Source organism: Centroberyx gerrardi, chromosome 2, assembly GCF_048128805.1.
Source record: "Centroberyx gerrardi isolate f3 chromosome 2, fCenGer3.hap1.cur.20231027, whole genome shotgun sequence".
NCBI lineage: Eukaryota > Metazoa > Chordata > Actinopteri > Beryciformes > Berycidae > Centroberyx > Centroberyx gerrardi.
Window position 1 is genome coordinate 33,444,653 of NC_135998.1, and position 24,649 is coordinate 33,469,301.

Here is a 24,649-nt window from a genome sequence, read left to right on the forward strand (position 1 = left end):
CACACACACACACACACACACAGTGTCGACCCTCCCACCCTGTCTGCTGCTGCAGGGGCTGGTAGGTGGAGCTGGGAGGGTAATCGGTGCTAACAGGACGCTCCTGGCCCTGCAGATCTCCAGCAGTTATAAGTCTCTCCCCATTACACAGCATGCTCTGCTTTGTTGAGCTTTATTTTTGCAACATGCAATACCTCTACGGCGATGTTACATCCATCCTACAATTCTATTTTTGCAAGTAGCATATTTAATATAAATTATTTTTTGTTAACCCTTTAATTCTCATGTGTCTCCTAAGTTTGCGACACCATCACAGACTGGGTTGTGACAACACACATATACAAACCAAGTGGCCAAAACCACAGGTGAATTTTGAAGGGTTAGCTGAAGTGGTGGCAGCAGCAGTTCCTCCAAAAAGACTCCAAACCACCCAACCAAACACAACCCAATTTCTGCTAAAAATAAAAAGTCAATAATGTTATGGTCTCAGAAGCTAATTTCACCTGACCCCGACCTGATTGACAGGTCGCCTGTCCAGTGATTGACAGGTTATTATGGGCCAATAGTAGGCGGAGCTACAGCTCTGCAGACGACCCAGACTCCCCCCTCGGCCTCGCTTTAGCTGCTCCGGCTCCAAAAAATGTCAACATGGCGGCGACCGTAAACACAACCTCCAGGCTTCAAAACGACCCTTCAGAAGCCAGTGGGTGATTTTTACAGTCTATGATACAAACGCACACATTGTAAATACTTTATTTGCACCTGCTCGATTAAATAAAGTACACAAAATCCAAATGTTGCCGTCTATAAAATCACAGACTGAACAGAATTCATTGCCCCTCTTTATGGATCAGCCTGGAATCTGTAAGCCTTTAACCGCATGTGTGTGTGAACAAGGCTGTCGAATATACCTCTTATACCCAAGACTTCTGAGGTGCAGCGAGGCGGTATTACTCGGTCAGTCTATCTGAGAAGACTTGTTCCTTTAAAAGGTCAAATGGAAGCTATCTGAAGGAAAAGTAGTACTCTTTGTTGATAAAATCAACACCGGGGCTGTGCTTGGAATATTGAGAGCGATATCTGTGTCAAAACACATGCAATAGATCCAAACAACAAAGTGCAGAACAAAGTGTGGGTGGTGATTTTGTAGGATACTAAAAGGGTGCACTTACGGGCAACACCTGTCATTTAGCAGATTGTGGTTTTAGTTATACAATCATTTCCCAGAGGTTTAACTCAGCCAATGAGATTATTTCTGCCTCCAGAGCAGCTCTGCCTCCGATAAATGTTTGCAGGACTACAAAACATGGAATGTGACACAGAATGATCAGCAAATTCCAGCTGGAAAGCGAGTTTCCCCTGCAGCTGCTGTCCAGCCAGGCGCTGTCTTGTCTGTGTGTTTCACAATAATCCCCACCGCAGACTACAGCGCTTTTAAAATCCAACAGACTGTGAAAACAGAGTATTTCACACTAAATGATCGGTCTGCATGTACGGAGTTCCCTGCCATGCTGTCGGATAGGTGAACTCAGAAGGCAAGGAGCTGAAAACACACATTAGCCTACATGAACGGATCCACCGGGATTCCCAATTTAGCTTCCAAACATCCATCACATTACGTTACATTATGTCATTTAGCAGACGCTTTTGTCCAAAACGGCTTACAATAAGTGGATTTTGTCAACAGTAGTCAAACTGACTGTATATCACAGTCTTCATAAGCGAAGCCTTTAATATGAATATGTAGCATTTGTAGAATCAGAGTTTTTTTGATTTTGTAGTTTGTTTTTATTAAGAGTAGAAAGGGAATTGTTAAGATAGATTAATTCAATATTACAATAATGCATAGACAATTACATTATCACAAGATAAAGGACCAGTGTTCGTTTTGAGTTCATTTAATTTCATTTAGCCTTATTTATCCTTTATTCGGTCAACAGTTGCCATTGAGATCGAGAGCTGATACACATGATACACAATACAATTCAGTTACATATTCCAGCAGTCAAACAGTCAGCAACATACATTATAAAATCATTTAAAAAATGATGTATAATACTAAAAGTTATTCTGTAAGTTATCTCTATCTATATCTGTACTGGCAGGTTACGACTCTGGTTCTTGTTAGTTGACTATCACAGTGGTGTGTCCATTAAAACACAGAGTCACTGAAACCATTTGCTGTATTTATTGAAGAGAAATACAATTTGTTTGAAGATGTAGTAGTAGTAGATGTTGTTGATGTGTTGATGTTGGTTTCTACAATGAAAACATAGAAAATGTTCCACAAACATCACATATATTACTTAATCTGTAAATTCATGTAGTCTAAGAACATTAAATAAATGCCGTTAGAAAAAATACATCAAATACACTTCCAGTGACACCAAGTATATGCATAGAATTAGTGAAGTGCATTTAGAAAACAGTGCAGTTCATTATCGATTCACATCCTATTACACTGAGTCAAAAGCATTTACAGCTACATCTACTATAATATGGCAAACATTCATTCATAAAATCAGCAGCGCTATCGTTACGCATCAATACGCATAGAGGCATCAATCACATAGTTCAATAGTGCAGGGGCAGAGTAATAATACCAAAAGAAAAAAGACACAACATTCAGCTTGGTCTGCTCCAGCCGCCAGTCACCCAACAGCCAAAACTTGCATCCACTCCAAAGCAATTACAAACATCATGAAAATATATCATTATAGAGACCGTTCAAGGGGACAAGAAATTGTAATTGCAAATTATTTTGTATTCAGTTCCATTTATGAGATGCATATTACCAGAAACCAGCCTTGCCAAGATCAGAATTTATGTGCAAACCTAACCCATTGAAAAGTAGCCAGTCATGTGATGTGGTATCATAATTACTGGATTTAAAGGAAAAATCCATCTTAAAACACTTTAACACTGTTAGAAACCAGATAGTTGCGATGTACCTGGCATTCCTGGGTCTATTTTGTTTGGACAGCTACAATGGAGTTTAATAGGAGAAAATCTAAAACATCAGCGGTAAACGTCAGGTTTTGGTGTTAGTCCCTCAGAATCAAAGAGCGAGGGCTTCTTTACAGACTCACCATTTTACACCAATGTTCACAATTCATACAGGGAGAAATTCATTGTACAACAGGAAGAAATACCAATTTCTGTACCGACAGTAGCCTCAGTAGCCCATAATTCAATGCAGCCACAAGACATTTTGTGCTTTGAGTAAAGGGGGTGACTCAGTTTTTATTGCCTGGAAACTCTCACTCTCTTTCTGTTACTATCGATATCATTATTGCTGTCTCCTACATGTAAAACCAACGTCTACATGCAACAAGTCCAGGAGAGTTGTCTGGGGGTTGTTGAAAGTCATTCTGGGAAATGTAGGAAATCACTAATTTAAGTAGAGCAAGGTGAGACAGGTTGAGGGAAAGTGGATAAAACAAAAAAGTAAATTACAACACCTCATTACAACATAACTCCTGGAATGCATTGAACGTCACAGATTGGTGATATATAATAATGTAAGAATAGAATAGAGCTTTATAGTAAAATATAATTTACCTTCTCAGTGTTAAAGAAGACCAGCCAACCTTTTTGATAATAAATCATAATGGTGAGTGCAAAATGTATCTCCTGTAATAAAATGCAAGGCACTGTGGTGTTGCTTACAATAGCTTCAAAGTAGAAGGGGCAGCATACAAATACAAAATATCTACATAGTAAAATACACACTGTGGATTGTACAATGATTTTCCTATTCTCTAAACAACATGCATGCTCTGTTTCTGTTCCTTTTTTTAGGTAAGGTGTCTCCCATGGGCCTGACTGATGTGATTGTCCTATGATTGTCCAAGTTCAATTTGGGTACCATGAAACAAGTTTGGGATTGATTAGAGATATCTGGAGAGCATCAAAGACAGCTAGAATCAATTAAGAGCCTGGTTTGGAGCGGAGCCCGTGGCATACAAGATGATATCATCAGCGTGAAAGTGGACGTTACAATGCTGTGTTGAAACAAGACTAAGAGTCTAACAGCCCCGCAAAATTGAATTTTGTGGAAGCGTTGCTGCTGGGAATCAAACTCAGGTCTCCCACTTGAGAGTTTCCCCCAGACTCCCTGTAGCACACTTTCACCCACGTGACCATAAAGTTGTGAACAGACCGAATGACCTGACATTGCGATCCATATAGCCCCTGCTGTCGCAGGGCTAAAAACATTATTTAATGTAAATAAGAGTGAACCAAGTATAGAGCCTTGTGGAACACCCCTTGCTGATTTTGAGAAGCTTTGATTTAATGTCATCAGCAATAATAGCCTGAGTTCAAGTAGCCTGAGTGGTATGCATACAATCATTTATAGCCAAAATCATCCAAAGTGATAGAGAGCAACTTGTTCAATACAATGTTATGGTCAGCAGTATCCTTTGATTGGTCAGTGAGTAGGGCAGCACAATGCTGTCTTCTATCAAGAAAGTTGACAATATCATTTATGACCCGATTGCTGCAAAATCATGATGCTGTGGCTGTAAGATAGCATTCACTTGTAGAAAGGCACATAGTTGAGAATTAAGCAGATTATTTTTTTATGCAAAATTTGGCCAGACAGGGGGGTTTTAAAATTGGATGATGGTTGTTAAATCCACATACAACTTGTTTTGATGGTTGATTGATTGATTATCCTCTCCATTACATTTTCTCACTTTCAGTCTTATTAAAGCATTGCAAATTTCAGTATATGTGACAGGTCTAAAAGAATTTAGTGTCAACAGTGCTGGATAAAGCAATTAAACAACTCTCTACCAGCATGACAGTATAAGTGTACAGCATATCAAATAGATAGTCTGAAGAGATAGACTGATGATTAAAAGCTTCACCATTACTGATGTTGTTTGTAATTAGACCATTTTCAAAGGGAGTGAAGTTGTAGAGTTTTTTAGAGACTACTAAAGAGATAGCTTGACAGATAATTCAGGTAAAAGTCAGGCTTTGCTTTCCTGATCATTCCAATTCATTTATTTCTTAGCTGGCTGAAGATCTGCCAATCAATCAGGGAGCCAGTAGCTCTGGCTGTGGCCCCATGCTTTGTCTGTACTTTGAATAGCTAACAATAATTCAGGAGAAAATGAAGGGCTTGATCTGTTCTTAATTCAAAATTTCTTATATGGAGCATGTCTATCAGTGATATGATTAAATACATAAGAAAACTGTGCCTTGTTTTTGCAGACTGAATCAGAATGCATCTTATGTATCTCAGGCATACGTAAGATATCCTATTTTCATTTGCAATTCCCAGACTTTATTGTGAGATTTGGGCCTTTTCCCCTCTCAAACTATAGTACACCAAGCTTGTCCAGATCCGAGATTTAAATTCAACCACGGTTGCAAAACTTTTGATGACCACGACTGGATTGGAAGCAGGAGACTGAACATTTAACACTTCTCATAGCACAGATTATTACCGACCACAGATTGAAAGCCATATAGTGTCATCAAGAGAGCTGAGGTGGTGTAATATAGCAATAACACCCAAGAGGACGTTCTCTTCACTGTGATTATGGGTACAGTATGACAAAGTATTACATCATCAAAGTACCCAAAGTACCTTAAGTATCACATCACCAAAATAAAGAACGCACTCGTGGGTATTATGACTCAATGCAACAGTCGCCAATGCATGTGAACTCTCTGAAAGTTTTCTACATATATAAAAAGAGGAGAAAACAAGACAGATCACTAACTAGCTGCCTGGTTACCACAAGAGCTGGCAAAGCAGCTCTTATGGCAATTATCAGCACAGCGGGAACGTCTCTTTTGCCTGCTTGGCCGGAAAGTACAAGTTGTATAATGTGTGTTGTGATTCATTACGTCTGAAAATGGCTTATATGGTCACACTGGGAACTGTGACCAATGTGACAGATACCAATTAGTTCAGATTGCGGGTTGAACTTTAATGGTCTGGTTGTCCCCTCAGTCTGACCAGCACCCACAGCCTGCAGTGCAGTGTGTGCATCCAGCTTTCTTCCTGAAGCCCAGGGGCATTAAGCTACGTTCACACTGCAGGACTTCATGCTCCTGCTTTGCTGCTCCTGTCTGATTTTTTGGATGACTGCTCATATCTATCTTGTATGCACTGAGGGTCTAAGGCTGGTGGAGCTGGGTAGGTTAGGCTGTGTAAAATAGGTAGGCTGTTATGTCTTGATAAAATCCGCTTTCATGTGTCTTGTGCTTTTCCTTATGCTTATATAATTCTGTTCTATGTTTGATTGTTGATCAGTTAGATCTAGTTAGGCTCATTCTCTGTAGTCCTTTGAGACATGCATGTGATAAAGGGCTATATAAATAAACAAACTTAAACTTAATCTATTCTAGGATGTAACCCATATCTGATACTGGGGATGTGTGAAAACAGTTGACTAGTCGTTTGTAAGGATGTGCAAGGACGACATTTGTATTATCATTGTTGTTATTGTTATATTTTGTACTTTTCCTTTCTTTTGTACTTTTGCACATTTTGTGTTTCAGCCCTATTGTTTCTTAGGTTTATTTGCCGGCTATTACTGTCTTCTGAATGTATAAATGTTGAAAAGTATTCTGTATAGTCTGGCACTAGCCTTTTTCCATATTTAAAAAAATATTTAATGATGATATTAAAAATCAGTCAGAATTCCGATTTCAGTGTTCAAATACAAGTTTGAGAGTTCAAATACAAATCGCATGCAGGTCGCATGCCTCGTGATCCAATTTTGTACCAAATATCCATGTGTTCCAGATCAGTATTGAAATAAACAAAAACAAACCGATTTCTGCTGTTCACACTGATTAGAAAACATCAGATGTGAGTCACATGTGAGGGGAAAAATCCTAATGGCTCGTCTGCAGTGTGAATGTGGCCTCCGTGTCCTCTGGGACTCTCTCACCTCCATGCAGACTGCAGTGCCATCACTGCTGAGCGTGTATGAAATGAGTCAACCTGTGGGCAGAATGCATAGAAACATTCGACTCAGGAAAATCACTGAGGGCTCTGACCAATGGGGTGAGTGTCCATACGCTCCACCCACACACACACACATATATACAGAGGGTCAAATGATTCATAACACCCACTTTAAAACTAATACAAGTTGATGGTATATCACTTTGCACTGCTTCTCAGACCAGAGAAAGAAGTAGCAATTTTGTTCTGGATTTCACACTTGCACTCATGCAAGCATGCACAAGTTCACATGGATGCACACACACCTCATGTATACACATTTTAATATTTTAGTTGTCAAATGTATTTTATGTACTACTAATATCTTAGTCTCTGTTCTCACTTGTATTGTATTGTAATGTTTCTGTACTATTTTCAATCTTAATGTTCCTGTACTTTCTGGTTTAACCTCAAAAACCTTTTGTATTTTATATATGAAACAATGTTTAATGCCTTTGTCCCTGTTAAATAAACGAGTAAATAAAATAAAATACTGCACAAACACTCGCACACGTTCATAGTAAAAGCCAAGCACACAATAGAGGATTACTGGTTGTCTCGATTTACACACAAGGTTTGCGTAAACCCTGATAATCGGTGGAAAAATCACAATTGGAAGCTTTTCCATTTGTTCCTCGACAACAGTGAGGTGAGGCGGAGTGAGCGGAGTCTGGCCGTCCGCCTCCACTGTTGTTTTGACTGATGTCACGTCGCATCAGGACAGTTTCTGTGAGATTAGCTGTCCTGACGTTAGTGATGCATCAGAAGTCAGCAGGATAATCTCTGTCATATCATTTTGGGTGTGACAGCCCGTCCTTGCCTAATTGTCTGGTGCAAGAACATTTACATCTGAAAGGCAAAGAAATCTGTGATTTTCGTGTGTGATGTAATGTTTTTTCAAAATCCGTCAGTGTTCCAGTGTTTGCAGCCTACGAGCATCAGATCTGTGAATGGTATGACTTAAGCTTCATGGTTACATAAAGTTTGCCTCTAGCCATGTTGTGCAAAATTTCGCTCTGAGAGTGGAATGAATGCTCATTGTCGTTTTCAGTCATTTTTGATTCAAGTTGCTTATTTGTCATCAGCTGTTGGTTGTGGCTATGACTGAAAGGCATTAGTCATGGCAGAAATCAGGTATGACTACATGACTGATGTGATGTTACTCATGCCCCTTTTCCTTCACACACACACACACACACACACACACACATATGAATTTCGCTCATCATATCAGACTCAGCCTCCAGTCATGCCAATTCAAATCAACACACAAACGAAAGGGCATACGTGGTTTGCTCACCACATCAGCTCCAGTCGTGACCAGTTATTTTAACACACAGACACACACACACACACACACACACACACAGCCTTGACTATGATGACTCAAACCTCAGCATAGTATTGTGGAAAATCCTTGATGTAAATGGAAACTTTGAAGAACAAGGATTTTGCCAATAAAGGCCCCAGTTTCTCATGTACAAGTTCAATCCAGAAATCAATCTGTGAAATTAATGGTGACCAATCAAAGCGCTGTCAAATGATCAAGGGTATTCATTTTTTTAAAAATTTTTTTTTTAGCTGTGATATCCCTAGTTATCTTTAGTTAGGGGAAGCCAGCATCTTTCACATCTCAAACAGCCTTTTTAAACTTTCCTAATGTGCCTACATGAAACATTTATGAAACTTTTGGTGTGTTCTGACCATCTTTCAGAGTGTGTAATATTTAGAGACCATCGTTTTCTTTGCTCTAAGCTGTTAAAGTTATGCAACCTGGTAGTACCATGGGTTGTGTAGCTTTCTGGCCACGATACGATGGAATGAAGAAAATAATATGTTTACTAACAATTGTAAATAGCCAAAAAAAAAAACGAGAGACTTGTTTTTTTATATATTGTCAGAATCTGCTTTGTCAAAGTCCTGTCTCCCACCTTTTTTCACCTATTTTCAATTATTGGTTCAAACTGAAAGCTTTAATAAACATAAAAAGAGTGATTCACTTACAACACAATTCAGCAGAATATATTGTTAGAATCTGCTTTGTTCTCGTTCATTTATGTGCTAGAAGTGTGATTTTCAGACTGTTCCTCCATGCAATGGCAGTGAATGGAGAGAGAAAAAAAAACACAATTCTCCAATTTCCTCTACCGGAGCAACAGATAACAGAGAATCACTGATTTTGGGGTTTTATCATGGAGGAACACCCCAATACACATACACATACACAACCCAAGGTACTACCAAAGTTCAACATCACTTTAAGTGTAAGTGAATGGCAAATTACTGAAAAGTTATCTGCTGCTTCCTTACTGCTGTATCGACTGGACAGGAGCAGAAAATCAGATTTTCAACTCTGTGTGATATTCATGGTGGCTCTGAGTTAAAAAAAAAAGTCATTTTCATAATTGCTCTAAAATGATACTGTTTTTTATTTCATTCGCGCACCAAATTTCTGCTTTCAGCTTTAAGTGAAGTAAAAAGTAAAAAATAAAAAGGCAGTAAAAATGGCATTAAAACAGGTGATTATCTATTCTCATTATATAAATCCAACATTCCAACCCTTTTCAGTACTTTTTGATGCCTGAAAATCAATATCGATACCAAAAGTTGGTACGTGCGCCAATAGTTATTCAGCTCAAAACTTAACTGTCCCATGAGGGCAATTAGGCTCGCAGACAGGGTTTCCACCAAATCACCACAGCAGATACCATAATAGGCAAACGTCTAATGATAAGAACAGACAGCGAGTCTCAAGGTATCGCTTTTTAAAAGCCGGCCGCAGCTCCGCACCGACCCGCAGAGATCCATTAGCTTCTTAGGTATTCTGCTAAGGATGTGAGACTCTTTTATTCCAATCAGTTCAGTGTCAGAATTATTTCCATTATACCGCTCACCTTCTGGCAAACACCGTGTCCTCAGGGTGGGCACTTGCTCTCTTTCTGGACATAAACACACACACACACACACACACACACACCGAACTGCGAACTGGAAATGGTTCTCCATGCCATAGAAGAACCTTTTCTGGTTCCACAAAGAACCTTTCAAAAAGCTTTTATATATGGTTCCTCGGGATATTAAAGGGTTCTTAATTCTTAGTTATTGGATGATGGGTGCAATTGCAAATGAGGCTATAGGAGTGCAGAAATGGTTCTTTAAAGAACCTCGGTCTGAAATGGTTCTTCTATGGCAGTGATTCTCAATCTTTTTCATATCAAGGACCCGTAATTTCATACACATTAGGGCCACGGACCCCCATTAGATGAAATTCTGTCTCTCGGACCCAAATCTGAGAATATTTGTATTGTTAGATATGATTTTGTCCAGAATTCTATGATTATCTGTATTGTAGGTAGAGAGATAACAGAGAAACTATGATCAAAATGGTCATCCTACTATAGAATGAGGAATACTCTGTCTGTCTGTCTGTCTGCCTGTCTGTCTGTCTGTCCGTCTGTCTGTTTGTCTGTCCGCATCCATTTTGCTCCTCAATGGGTTGGCCAATCAATCTCAAACAGATCCATTGTTCTATGGCATCACTCCGAAGAACCATTTTCAGCACACACATAAACGTGCATACACTGCAGAAAATGTCCATCTTAACAAGTCATTTTTTTCATATTCAATCTTTGAATCTTATTTTTCTTAAACCAAGAGAAACATTCTGCAGTGAGGAGAGATAACTCCACTTGTTTCCAATGCAGCTTCACTTGTTTCAGGACTTTTCTAGAAATGAGTGTCAGTCTGTTGAAACCAGTCAGAATAAGGCAGATCACTGCACTGCTGCCAAGAAAATGACTCTTGATTCTACTAAATTCTTGAAACAAGTTGATTTGTGTTGGAAACAAGTGAAATTATCAAACCCTATTGGCAGCTTTCTTTCACTTGTTTTAAGAAAATTATGATTTTATGACTCAGTAATAGACTAAATGACTTGCTAAGATGGATATTTTACATGTACACACAGAAGCATAAACCCATGAATGTCTGTGCACATGCATTAAACATATGTGAACACACACCCACACATTCATAAACACACATGTATTCAGCATTGCCCTGCAGGCTACAGCCTGAGGCCCGTCAGCCTCAGCCGCTGGAGGGATTTAACTGAACAGTGGAATGGAATAACTTTGTATTCCCCTCTGCAGCAATTAGCCCGACTCAAGGTCTTACACCAAAGAATCAAATAGCTAAATGCCGAGTGTATTCATAATGATCCAGTGAGGGTACCGGCCGCAGGGATCCTCAGATGTGACACTATCATTATTCATTAACAGGGAACAATATATCACCAACACACACACACACACACACACACATGCATGTAGACACTCCACACACATAAGCACATAAACAAAAGGCCAAGCTACAGTAGTTTGGTGAATTTCATCTTCTCACTTCATAAATTTCCCCCTGTGAAGAAGTTTTAAGAGCTGTCCCAATAAAAGTCTATGATTCATGAGAGGGGTCAAGTAAATCCCAGGGAGGCGAGCCAGGTAGCCTGTAAAACTTCAGTACACATTCTCATTGTCTTTTCACGCTCCGCACCTCCCGTCCTCAGTCCCACCTTCTTCTTCTTCTCTGCCTCCCGATCTCTTTTCTTCCATCCCATTCTCCTCTCCTTTATTTTGTCTCCTTTCTTCTTTCCTTTCTCTGTCCAGAAAATCAGTTTAGGCTCATAAAGACAATGACACACCCTGTTTTACCACAAAAAATATGTAGGTACGAATAGGTAAAATCCTATTTTGCCATTACAGAGTTTATCCTAAACCCATTTCTCTTAAATTTGCCTTCCTTTATTAGATTTACGTTATGGCATCTTACCTGTTTTATTTTAAGCAACAAGTCACAGGAGGCTGATTTGTAAGTGCTTTTTACCGTCTTAGCTGTTCTAAAATCACTGTCAATCACAGCCTGTGGCTTACTGCTTTAAAACAGCAGTTACACGCCATTGTAATAAAACGGGACACAAATATTCAACATTTTCTGCCTTTATTAGATAGATGTAAATGAAGAAAGACAGGAAAGGTCGGGAGATTTATTTTCCCGCTTTTTTAGGACGTCACTACTTGCTCATCTTAAAACAACTTGTTCTTGTTTTTAATTGTGCTTCATCCATTAACAATAATTCCTCAATATTAAATGCTACAGTTGCATTTGTACACCTGTTTGTGCAAACATTCATATGTCAGTTTTTTTGTTTTTTGCTTTGTGTGAAAATATACATGTATTTTTGTAGATGCACGTATGCATTTATTCTTGTACTCTTCTGCTTCATCACCTTATCACAGTTGTTATGTTGTGTATAATCAGTTCTTGTTTTATTTTCTTTATTGTCATTTAGCCTATTATCTGTTTTTGGTATAATATTCATCCTTGTGCAGGTGATGTGGGGTGAGGGAGGGTTGGGGGAGGGAGAGGGTGATGGGAGCCTTTGTATTTGTATTTGTCTCGTTTTGTTGTATTGTAGATATATTGAGATTGAGTAGATATATATATATTGTTTCAAGGACCCCCTTGAAAACGAAATGATTCATCTCAAGGGCTTTATCCTTTCAGTAAAGTTCAATAAAGATGACACTCCTTCCTGCCCCTCATCCATTCCTTCCTTCCTTCCTTCCTTCCTTCCTTCCTTCCTCCCTTCCTATTCCACCTTTCTTACACCACCCCCACTTCCCCTTCCCCCCTCTCCCTCCTGTTGCCGAGCGATGGAGCAGGAAAACCACTTAGCCTCCTGACCCGACAAGTGAGACCATTTGAATTGTATTATTTTACCCTTAACGTTCTCCCTGCCACCCTTCCTTGTTTTTGCCGATCTCTTCTCCTTTTCCTTCTCTTCCTCTGGCTCCTCTACACCTCTGACTACCCTCTATCCATCTCCCTTCACAGCAGAACAAAGCTGCTTAAAATTAGTATAGTTTCCCGCTTTTATTTTTCCCCTCTCTCTTCCTTCCAATTCTCATCTTTCTCTTCCTCCTTCTACCCTGTTACTCTCCTCCCATACCTCTTCTCCCACTGTAAGAATCAGTTTGAACTCGATTAGAAGACGAGTGAAGCCTTTTAAAATGTACTCTCATCCTTTCTTTCTACTTCCCTAGCTTATTTGTGTCTCAGTTTGTCATCTTGACTGTTTTCTCTTTCTTCTTTTGTTTGGTGAGATGTTTTTGTAAGCTGCTTGGGCTTTTTTTCTCTCTCTCTCAGTTTTTACCATTTGATTATGTAAATAAACCCAAACCTACCTGTCTCCTTTCTTGTTTGTCATCATCATACTCTTCTTTCCATCCCTCTCACCAGCTTCCCCTTTTAGTTATAGCTTGGTCAGTGAGGTCTGAAGTGAATATAATTAACTCAGGTTTACTCATTTCACAGTATATGGAAAGGAGGATATTCTTGGGGAACCACCATGCCAAAAACATGCTTATACATGACAATCTGTATACAATTACTACTTTACAGACTTTGAGGGGAAAGTAGAAGCCATAAATCTCCAAGACAAAGAAGAGAAAGAGCAAATTGATGCTTTGCTGAGCATCAGTCAAAATCCATACGGCTCATCAATTTAGAGAGCATATTCATAGTTGATATAAGAAAAGAAGATACTTCTAATTTGGATGTTAGCCAGCTCTGTATGAGATGGACAGAAGAAGAGGAGCAGAAGCAAAAAAAAGAGCTTGACTGGTTTTGATTTGGACAAGAGAGACGATGCACACTCCTCCTCCCTTCTGGTCCTGGGAAGTGCATATGTCAACAATAAATACATATGATATATTATAGATTATCTTGTGTCTATTATACATTGTCTGTGTCTGTAACTCTGTGTGTACATGCTTAAATCCCCACTTTTGCCTGAAGTTTGCTGTGGGCGTGTCGTATGGGCGTGGCCAGTGGTGAGCGAGGCTAGCGGCCACAGAGCAGGTAAGTCATAGCAACAACAACAGTGGAGGAAAGGAGGAGGAAAAGAAAGAACAGATAAGATAAACGTGCGGCAGACAAAGACCCGTTCAAAAACACAGCGAACATCAGCGTTGCTCTTTTTGTTGCAGATTCGTTCTGCGTTCTCCGTCTGCTTCTTCAAGGCCTGTGGAGGCTTCATGCTGCCGGTTACCTCCACCCCAGGACTGATGACATCATCGAGATGAGTGACAGGTGTTGGGGAGGGAACTTAACCAATTGAATGGGAGGAGGGCGGGACTGACATTAACACTTCGCTAAATCAAAGTTAAAAGTTACATGTTGTAGCTTTAAAAAAGATTTGTAGTTGCATACTAATTGTTGTACACAATAGATAAATTACAACTTAATTCTATGTGTGACAAACTATTTATAAGTACAACTCTACATGTGATGCACTGTATGAATACAGATTTTTGGAAGACATTTGATGCTTCTGTGTAATGAGCCAATAGGAACGCAGGATTTTACATCCTATTTGTCTACAATAAAGACAGCATGTGGTCTGAGCAGAGTGCATGGTTGGTCATTTTCCCATTTTCGAATACAAAATAATTTCTCATGCACAATTAGCTGCACGAATGCACTTTACTATAGTCTATGTAAAGTATAAAATTCATTACACTAAAATATTGTTAAAAACTCAATTTTGTCTCAAGGTGAAAAGTGGCTTTTATAGCTTTAAATTGATTATTTTTGTTCCGGTAACTGATTTTCTGTATCACTCTCTCTCTTGTTTTACATTCACTGTGAGTCATTTTGTGATTGAGTCGTTCCTGGAAGTATTGCTGTTCTGCTCTGCTTAACTAAAGACAGACAGCTGTGTTAACGACAGTTCGTTAAAGCCATAACAAGAACGGAGACCACATGGTGACGTACGTTATAAAACGGGTAGTTAGTTTCCTCATTTGCAGTTGGTCGAGCCACATCACACCAAACACCAAAATACATGATAAAAACACACCTGTGACCACACAACTGTTGATTTCATTATTTATGTGCTGATCAAAAATCAACACCCACACCGGTACATATGTGCTGCTTGGCTGCTTGGCTGCTTTTGTTGAAATCAAGTCAAGTCAAATCTTTATTTTCGCCAAGGGGAAATTCTGTTTGCAGCAATGATAAAAAAAAAAATAAAAAAAAAAATTGCCCTCCACAGGATGTCAAGTAACCTTATACATCCCACCAGCAATAATATAATGCAACAGCAATGTTAGTTCTAAAACTTCACTTTAACATCAGTTCATTAAAAAAAAAGTCAATCTCCTTGTTAAATCTAACAAATTAATAACCAAAACCAAACCATTGATTCATTTGCTTTCTACAGAAACCGCCGCTTTAATCAAACAAAAATGACCATAAACCATAAAGAGGAAGGGAGGGATGTGTACATCAGTCTATCACTGAACACAAAAGGTGTTGCATTCGCTGACATTGGTGTATGTGGGGAGCTGTTGAGGGGTGGAGAGAGAGAGAGAGAGAGAGAGAGAGAGATGTGGAAGGGACCTCCGTCTGCAGCCACAGCCAAAGGTTCAGGCAGTCACTGAGCCTATTAGCTGTACTTTTAAGAAATGGTTAGTAAATGGTCAGGAGGCCGTCGCAGCTGGCATTCATAAAGGTGTGCTGGCTCCTTCTTGTCTGAAGTAAGTGTGCAGATCAAGAGCTCAGGAACCGAAGCTATTATTTAATTTGTTAAACGTTAGTCGGTTGGTACTCATAAATTACCATTGCGCACTTTTTTTTTAGAATTAGTCCCCGAATTGTCACATTTACTTTCCTCCCCATCTTCCTCGTTCCTTTATGTCCTTCTGTAAAACCGTTCACACCACTATCCCTTAATCTCCATTTACACATTTATTAGCATCATTCATTCCTTTATTTCAACTCTGTCTGTCTTTCCTTCTTCTATTCTTCCCCTCCTTTCACCCCTCTATCTCTTTCTGCACAGTAATAGTGCAGGACAGTCAGTTTACAGGTTGAGCTGACGGTGTAAGGGGGTTTCATCTTTTATATTAGGGGCTTTTCCCCTTTATCTACCCGCCCCCTCTCTCCACACACACACACACACACACACACACACACACACACACACTCAACACACACCCTAATAGCGCAAGATAATTTGTTCAAGCTCTCGGAGTAGTAATCAGCTAATCAGTTGAGATTTTATAGTCCATTCGTCTCTCTTTTCATCACGCTCCCTCCCATGTTCCTCTCCTCCTCAGCCTCCTTTCCTACCTTCCGTTCTACATCCCTCTATATATAAATAATACAAAATATCCATTGAAATTCCTCTTTTTTCCACCACCTCCCTCTCTTCCCTGTCCTCCTCCTCTATTCCTCCCCCCTTCTCTCCATCCAGGACAGTCAGTTTAAACTGTTGAGCAGCCAGGATGAGTCTCTTACAGTAAAATGTTTTATCATAGTGCCCGTCCCTTCCTCCCACTTACTCTTTTTCCTCTTGGTCCTATATCGTATCCCTCCTCCCCCTTTATTGCCCTGCCGTCCCTCCATCCCTCGCCAACACACACACACACACACACACACACACACACACACAGTAATAGAGCGGGATAATTAGCTTAAACTCCTGGAGCAGTGATCAGTTATGATTTTTTATCGTCTGCTGGAATTTCCTCTTTTGTCTCCATTTCGTTCTCATCCTCCCATCTCTCTCTCCTCCTCAACCTCATTTTCCTCCAACCTCCTCTCTCTATCCCTTCCATTTAAATTTGTTCACCCGTTCCCTCTCCTCCTCCTCCTCCTCCTCCTCCTCCTCCTCCTCCCCCATAGTAATAGTGCAGGACAATCAGTTTAAAGTCTTGGAGCGGTGATCACCGGAACAGTTTAGGTTTTATTGTCCAGTGGAATTAATCTGGTCGATAAGGGTCGGCATGGAGACCGAGCTGGTAGCCGCGAGTCAGGACCGAGCCCAAATCAATAAAACTCTAAACTTTATTACACCTATAAAACACACACACACACACACACACACACACACACACAGATGGATCCACACCCACTCAGAGACACTCACTTACCCATAATATAGATGCACATACGCTCGTAAAGACGGATGCCCGGACACAAACGCATGCCAGCAAAAATGGCCGCACATGAAAAGACGCGTGTGCATGCAAAATTCCACCTATGTAAGCGCACACGCATGAACACGCATGTTGAGAAATGCAGGTGCAAACATACACTGCCCGTGAAAAAAGTTTGGGGACACCTAGCTTTGGTAAATGTTTAGTAAATCAGCATGTTTTCTTTGTCGGCTTGCAATAACTTAACTACATTAAAGACTAATTAGATTTAGTTTGAGAAAAAAAATCATGCATGCAAATATTTGTGATGATAAAACTAAACTAAAACCTCCTTAGCAGCTGGAACTGCTGCACTGCAAAAAATGACAACTTGTACAGTGATTTTCTCTTGTTTCCAGACCTTATCAAGCTTATTTTATGATATTTTTAGTCAAATTATCTCACTGAACCGACAGATAATCCTGCTGGTTTCAATAAATTTCACTTGATACATGCCAATATGACTTCTTTCAAGAAATCATCATAAAACAATGAAGAAAACAAGAAACTTTCTCCAAGACAATTTCACTTTTACCAAGTAAATGTCCTGAAACAAGTTACATTATCCTGAAAAAAGTCCAATTTGTTGAAACCGGTAAAATGATCTGCCAGTGCAGTAATATGATTTTCACAAAAAAAAACAAAAAAAACGAAATAAGCTTGATAAGTCTGAATATAAGATAAAATAACTGAACAAGTTCCTTTTCTTCAGTTTTTCCTCAGAGACGCTCTGCCATGAAAAACCGTCTCTTTACACCACAGAAGACACTTTGATGAGTGTTGAAGAAATAGATCCAAAGTATTAGGAAATAGCTATTTTATGTTAACAAAAGCATTGCAGGCATTTTTTCCCCTTACTTCTTCATTGGAAAATAACAGAGAAAATCAAATATTACTTTGAAAATGTAGAAAAGGCGAGGTGTCCCCAGACTTCTGACGGGCGGTCCTGTGATCGCACATAAAATCGAAAAATAAAATCGAAAGGTGGCCGCGCTTTTGCGGTCAAAGCGCCGACACTGCAACAGAATCTGTATCTTCTTTTAAATCCCTTCTAAAAACGTATTTTTATAGAAAAGCCTTTTTATTATGGTTCTATTAGTTCTTTATTATTCTATATATTTTGTGTCTTTACTTTCTAGTTTTTGGTCTGTTTGATTTTTAGTCTGCTTTTACTCTTCTGACACATAAAGGCAGAAGTGAACAATTGCACATATTTGCACATACAGTACACTCGCCCACTGAAACAGACATCCACACACACACACACGTACACACACACACACACACACACACACACACACACACACACTTGCAAGTCTGCTGATCCATCTGTCTTTCGCTCAAACATCTGTGATCCGGCCTGACAACAGACAATGTCTCTATTCAACTCCAACTCTTTTTGTGTTTGTCTGAGTGTGTGTGTGTGTGTGTGTGTGTGTGTGTGTGTGTGTGTGTGTGTGTGTGTGTTTGCACGTTTGACTTTTAGGAAGCGACAGGAGAATAGAGCTGTTGGCGGGCCGAGAGAAGAGGCCCGAACAGAGCGGGACGGGGTAACGGAGGGCAGGGAGGTGTCAGACGGAGCGGAGGAGATGGAAACAGTCGGATCGAAGTTTCCTCTTAAACACTTTCATTCCACCCTGGGAACAATTACACCTCTCTCAGTCTGTCCATCTTAATCTGTCTGTTACTGTCTTTCTGTGACTCTGCCTCTCTCTCTCTCTCTCTGTCTGTCTCTGTCTCTCTCTCTCTTAATTTCTGTCTCTCTCTCTCTGCCTCTATCTGTCTCTCCCTCTCTTTCTCTCTCAGTCTCTCTGCCTCTTTCTCTATCTCTCTAGCTCTCTGTCTCTTTATTTATCTATCTGTCTCTCTCTCTACCTCTCTCTCTGTCTCTCTCTCTATCTATCTCTGTCTCTCTATCTCTCTCTCTCTCTCTGTCTGTCTCTGTCTCTCTCTCTCTTAATTTCTGTCTCTCTCTCTGCCTCTCTCTGTCTCTCCCTCTCTCTTTCTCTCTCAGTCTCTCTGCCTCTTTCTCTATCTCTCTATCTCTCTAGCTCTCTGTCTCTCTATTTATCTATCTGTCTCTCTCTCTACCTCTCTCTCTGTCTCTCTCTTTCTCTATCTATCTCTGTCTCTATCTCTGTCTGTGTGTGTGTGTGTGTGTGTGTGTGTGTGTATCTCTCTCTCTCTCTCTCTCTCTGCCTATCTGTCTGTCTGTCTGTCTCTTTCCCCCCATTTCTACCTCTCTGTCTGCCTGTCTTTTTTTTTTTTTCTCTGTTGCCTTTTTTGGTCTTTGTGAGTCTCTCTCTCTCTCTCTCTCTCTCTCTCTCTCTCTCTCTCTCTCTCTCTCTCTCTCTCTCTCTCTCTCAATTCAATTCAAAGGGGCTTTATTGGCATGGGAAACATACGTTTACATTGCCAAAGCAAGTGTGAAATAAAAACAAAAAATGTAGGTACACTCTCTCCCTCTCTCTCCCTCTCTCTCTCTCTCTCTCTCTCTCTCTGTTTGTGTCTGGTAACATTAGAGTGTCCCTGTCTCTCTCTGCTCTGTATTCACTGCAAACATACTTTTCTACGTGATGAGTGTTATTGGATATAATACATTCAATCAATGAAAGTATTCTGAGCATGTTTACGTGTGTTTGTGGAGTTTGTGCCTCTCTCTCTCTCTGTGTGTGTGTGTGTGTGTGTGTGTGTGTGTGTGTGTGTGTGTGTGTGTGTGTTCCCTGTCTGCTGAGTGATGTACTGAGTGGAGTCAGGGAGATGCATGACTAGACGCTTCTGTTATGACAGCTAGCAATGAAAAACCACTTGGAGGCTAGCACCGCTATTGACATCGTTCTGCCTGGTCATTCATTCTTGTGTCAAGCAGCACATTACTCACACTGAACACACACAACGAGGGCAGAGTGGCAACATTAGGAAACATTTTAGCCTAATGGTTACGAACATTGACTAAGGGTATGAAGGGATGAAGAGAGAGAGAGAGAGAGAGAGAGAGAGAGAGAGAGAGAGAGAGAGATGTTTGAACAAATTTATGCTTTATACCTTCAGAGTCAGGGAATTTATGCAAAGAGAGGTAATTTTGGCCGGTCCTCACTTCTTCAACTGGCTGTTTTAGGGTTCAGGCTTGATTTTAAGGTTAAGGTTAGAATTAGGATTACCGTATTTCCTCTAATAGTGGCCGGTAGTCAATTAAAAGCCGGGTCTCCGATAATGGCCGGGGCCGTGGTCGACACGAACAAATAAAGGCCGGCCTCAAATACAGGCCGGGGAAAAAAACAAAGGAAACAAGACTAGGTCAAAACCTAGTATATGGCTGGACCGTGTCCGTCTCCTCTCTCCGCCGCTGTCCTCTCCACCGCGCCCACGGCCCGTACCTATCGGGGACACCCGGTGACGCATCGGCGTCGGGACCCCCGCCGAAATCTCGGCCGGATCACCGGGAACAAATCGGCGCCCAGCTATCGGCACTGAACCGTGACCCCGGGAAACTCGAAGCGTCGGCAGTAAGCCCTCGGCGCACCGAAACCTCCATGCCACCGACAGAACAGAGGGCTGTCAGGTGGACTGAGCTCACGCATCGAAATAAACGGCGATATGATATAATTGTATAGATTCTACTTTAGCTTCAGTTAGCTTCAGCTTACATGCAAACAACGGTGGATACCGGTAAACTCCTGGCGCCTGTTATACATGTAACTGTAGTTTGTAGTAACGTACAAGTGCCACAAGACGGCTCGGCCGGCGGAAGTCTCTGGAGCGTGCCGTCGTCGATTACCGTAATTATCGTAATGCATTGCAGTAACAAAAAAACGGCTACCTAACGTACCCCAACAGAAGCAGATCAGAAAATCAAACTTCATACTAAAATATGAGCAAATATACTTATCAAACAGAGGGAATTAGAAATAAAGGCCTGTCTCTAATATAAGCCTGCTTCCAATAAAGGCCTGGTACCCTCTGCAGTTGAGGTAAATAAAGGCCCGGGCCAATATTAGAGGAAATACGGTAGGTTAAGGTTAGGCATGTAGTGCTGAGCGTTAAGGTTAGGGTTAGGGGAGAGGGAATGGATGTAGTTAATGGATGGTCTGGTAGAAGTACAAGGGGGTGTGTGTGTGTGTGTGTGTGTGTGTGTGTGTGTGTGAATGCCTGTTTTGCGGGGGTAACATGTTTTGTTTCCACTCAGGTGGAAGAATGAGAGTGCACAGAAACATGCACAGTGTCATGCTCTACTCAAAACATAATTCTTTATTCACAGAAGTACAGGACATTGGTGCACAGATCTATCAGTCGTCACATTACATGCTGACACACACGATACACTGACAACAGAGGCAGCAGTAGCTTAATCCTGAGTTCACGCTGTGAGCAACTTGGTTGATGGGTTTCTCCCTTCTGGCTCACTGTGGGCGATGGGAGAGGCTCCGACTGCAGCAGTGATCTGCGGCTACGTTTCAACCAGGCAAATTATGTAGTTTTCATTGCTTTGATATTGACTGTCATGACATTACGTTGTTTTAATGACTTAACATAGCTAGCTGGAAAGCACTAATTAGGTAAAATGAATCGGAAATAAACAGAAAAAAGTCAATACAACGTCTTCAGAGCTTACCATCGACCCCAGTGATGGAGGCAGTCGTTCTCCAAGCATCATTTTTGAGATGTTTATACCTGTAGTCTTTCAAATACAAGTTGTAGAGAGATGAAGCTTTGAATGGCTGTAATCAACTTCTCTTCCATGTTGCACTTGTCAGGCAGAACTATTGTTCATAGAGCAAAATTACATTGTGGGGAAGCAAGGAAGCGTGGAAATCTGATTGACTGTTGACGGCTGAAAACTGAAAAGTTGTGAAAAGTTGTTGCCAGTTTTTCTCAGCTGACAAGCTTGTTGACACTGGTCGAGTTTCCCTGGTTGCTCAGCTCTAAAGGAACTGAATCGACTGCTGGTGACTTGTTGATTATGTTGCGTGTAGTGTTAAAGGCGTACTTTCCCCCCTTGAAATAGCATAAACTCCAAAAATGATCCTACTCAATGATTACTTATGGCCCATTGGTAGTGTGTGACAGTGTGTGTGTCCGCAGAGACCCAGCTGCCTTCTGCCTGGATTTTATTATTTCTGAATGTTTCTGGGCGTCGATCTTTGGGCAGCAGGTGAGTCCTGCAACCAAAACCACTGCTGAATCCTTTTATATCTAAAAGCCTCTCTGGCTGCGGTAGCGGTCCTGAAATCTAATACAGAGATAGAGTGTGTGTGGTGAGCTGGCAGCTAGCTACTGTTGTTAGCGTAGCTTCATTGTAGTAGAAAAGCTGATAGCTAAGCTAGCCGGCACCTACCTGTCCAACAGAAAACAGGTTCAACTCCGCGTCTCTCTTCATCCACATCCTCTCCTCCAATACTCTCCAACAGGTGAAAACCAACAGATTCACTCTTGTTTTGGAATGAGCCTTGTCTGCTCAGCGTTTTGCCTTGCTGTACTGTTTTTTTTATTGTTTTTTTACCGTTCTGGGTCAACTTTAAAAGTTGTGTTTACAAGCCACAAGCAGCAAAATCCTACTCAGTATGCCTTTAACGCACGGTTAGAGAGGCTCCACTGGAGAAGTTGGGGATTGAAGTGCAGACCTTCACTAAGTGTTGGAAGTATGTGGGTAACATGTTGGCTTTCATTGCACATAGCAAAGATTAAATTCACCGTTCCAGCTAACACGCCCAAAACAAAGTTCCATAAGCTCTTGTGCCCAAAAACAAACAAGTACAGACATAAAAGATAAGCACACACACACACACACACACACACAAACACACACACACACACAGCGCACCGATGTCATCAGAGCGGATTAGTCACACATGGCGAAAAGACTAGAAAGAGGGGAGAATGGCTGGAGGAGAGGAGAAAAGAAAGATGGGGAGTGAAGAGCATGAGAAAAGAGTAGGGGGAGCATGAAACGGAGATAAAGATGGAGGGGAGAATGGAGAGCGAGACACGAGGGGAGATAGTAGAGCGGATGACCTTGCTTTTTTTGTGAAAGAGAGAGAGCGAGTCGGAGAGAGAGAGAAGAGCATGACCAGGAGCATCACCCATATCATAAACCTATCTGTGTGTGTGTGTGAGAGAGAGAGAGAGAGAGAGAGAGAGAGAGCGAGAGAGAGAGAGAGAGAGAGAGAGAGGGAGAGAGGGAGAGACAGGGTGAAAGACAAAAACAGCAAGATATTGATACAAAGGCATGATCTTTATCTTATACATATGCATGTGTGTGTGAAAGTGAGAAAGAAAGAAAGAGGAAATTCATCTTCTATAGCTCTTATGTGTGTGTGTGTGTGTGTGTGTGTGTGCCCCTGTAATCAGCAATAGGGTGAATTCTAGTGGTAATACTGCTGTTTAACTATACCTGCAGGCAATGCACAACTGGAAAGAGAACACACACATACACAAATCACAAAAGCCCCCCCCCCCCCCCCCCCCCCCCCCCACACACACACACACACACACACACACACACACACAACACACACACACACACAAGATTCACATACACCTCAGAGAGGCTTAAACTCAAGGTCAGATTTCTGAACAAACACACGCACGCGCACACACACACACACACACACACACACACACAGTTATTTGTCTATGCACAGCTGTGTCTAAGCAGCTTGAGATCTGGTGAAGTGACAGATACTTGAACACTTGAAGCACTGATGCAGAACAAACACACACACACACACACACACACACTTTTTCCTCTCTCTCAAATGGTCAGCACCATCACACACACACTAGCCGCCTCCCACACACTCTCGTCTCACACGTGCACGGCTCCTCATGCACACTGAGCTCATGCGGCTCCGTGCTCAGAGGCTCCGGGTAAATAACCGCCACCGGCAGAGGGTGAAGCGCGAGAATGGGCCGAATGTTTAACAGCTAAATGCTAACTAGACAGATAACCTTGTGTTATGAGAAAGAGCGGGAGGAGGGCAAGAGTGGAGAGAGAGAGAGAAAGAGGATCCTAGAGAATAGAGAGAGCTTTGTGGAGATTTCCAAATCTACAGAGAGTCGAGGGTGCAGCTCGGACTCTCTTGGCCCGGCTAAGAAGAGAAAACACACAAAGGCGTGCACTCTTCCTTTCTCTCCATCTAGCCAACGAACCTGCGCGCTAGTACACTTTTTCTATCACACACACACACGCACACACGTACACACACACCCCCGGCGGGTGGGCAGGATGAATGGCTCAGCTGTCCTGTATTGACAGCAGGATTGATGTTGTCTGATTCCCAGGTGACTCATTTGACCACAGTCAGAATAGACCTCCCCTCAATGCTTCACTGACTCACTGTGTGTGTGTGTGTGTGTGTGTGTGTGTGTTTGTGGTATAGGGCAGGTCTCTCTGGTTCAATGAGTACGCATTGATAAGCATTCATTAGGAGGCAGACAGCAAGAGGGAGGGAAGGAGGGAGGAAGAAGAAGTAAAGAAGTCGGAGTGGATGAAAATTAATCGCTGGAGGATCAAAAGAAAATGAAATATGAAAGATAGAATAAAGACAAAGTGAGAGTGTGTGTGTGATATTTTAAATCTTATTTCAAATTGGATCTAATAATATTTTTGTATTTATATTCTGTCTTCAATTTA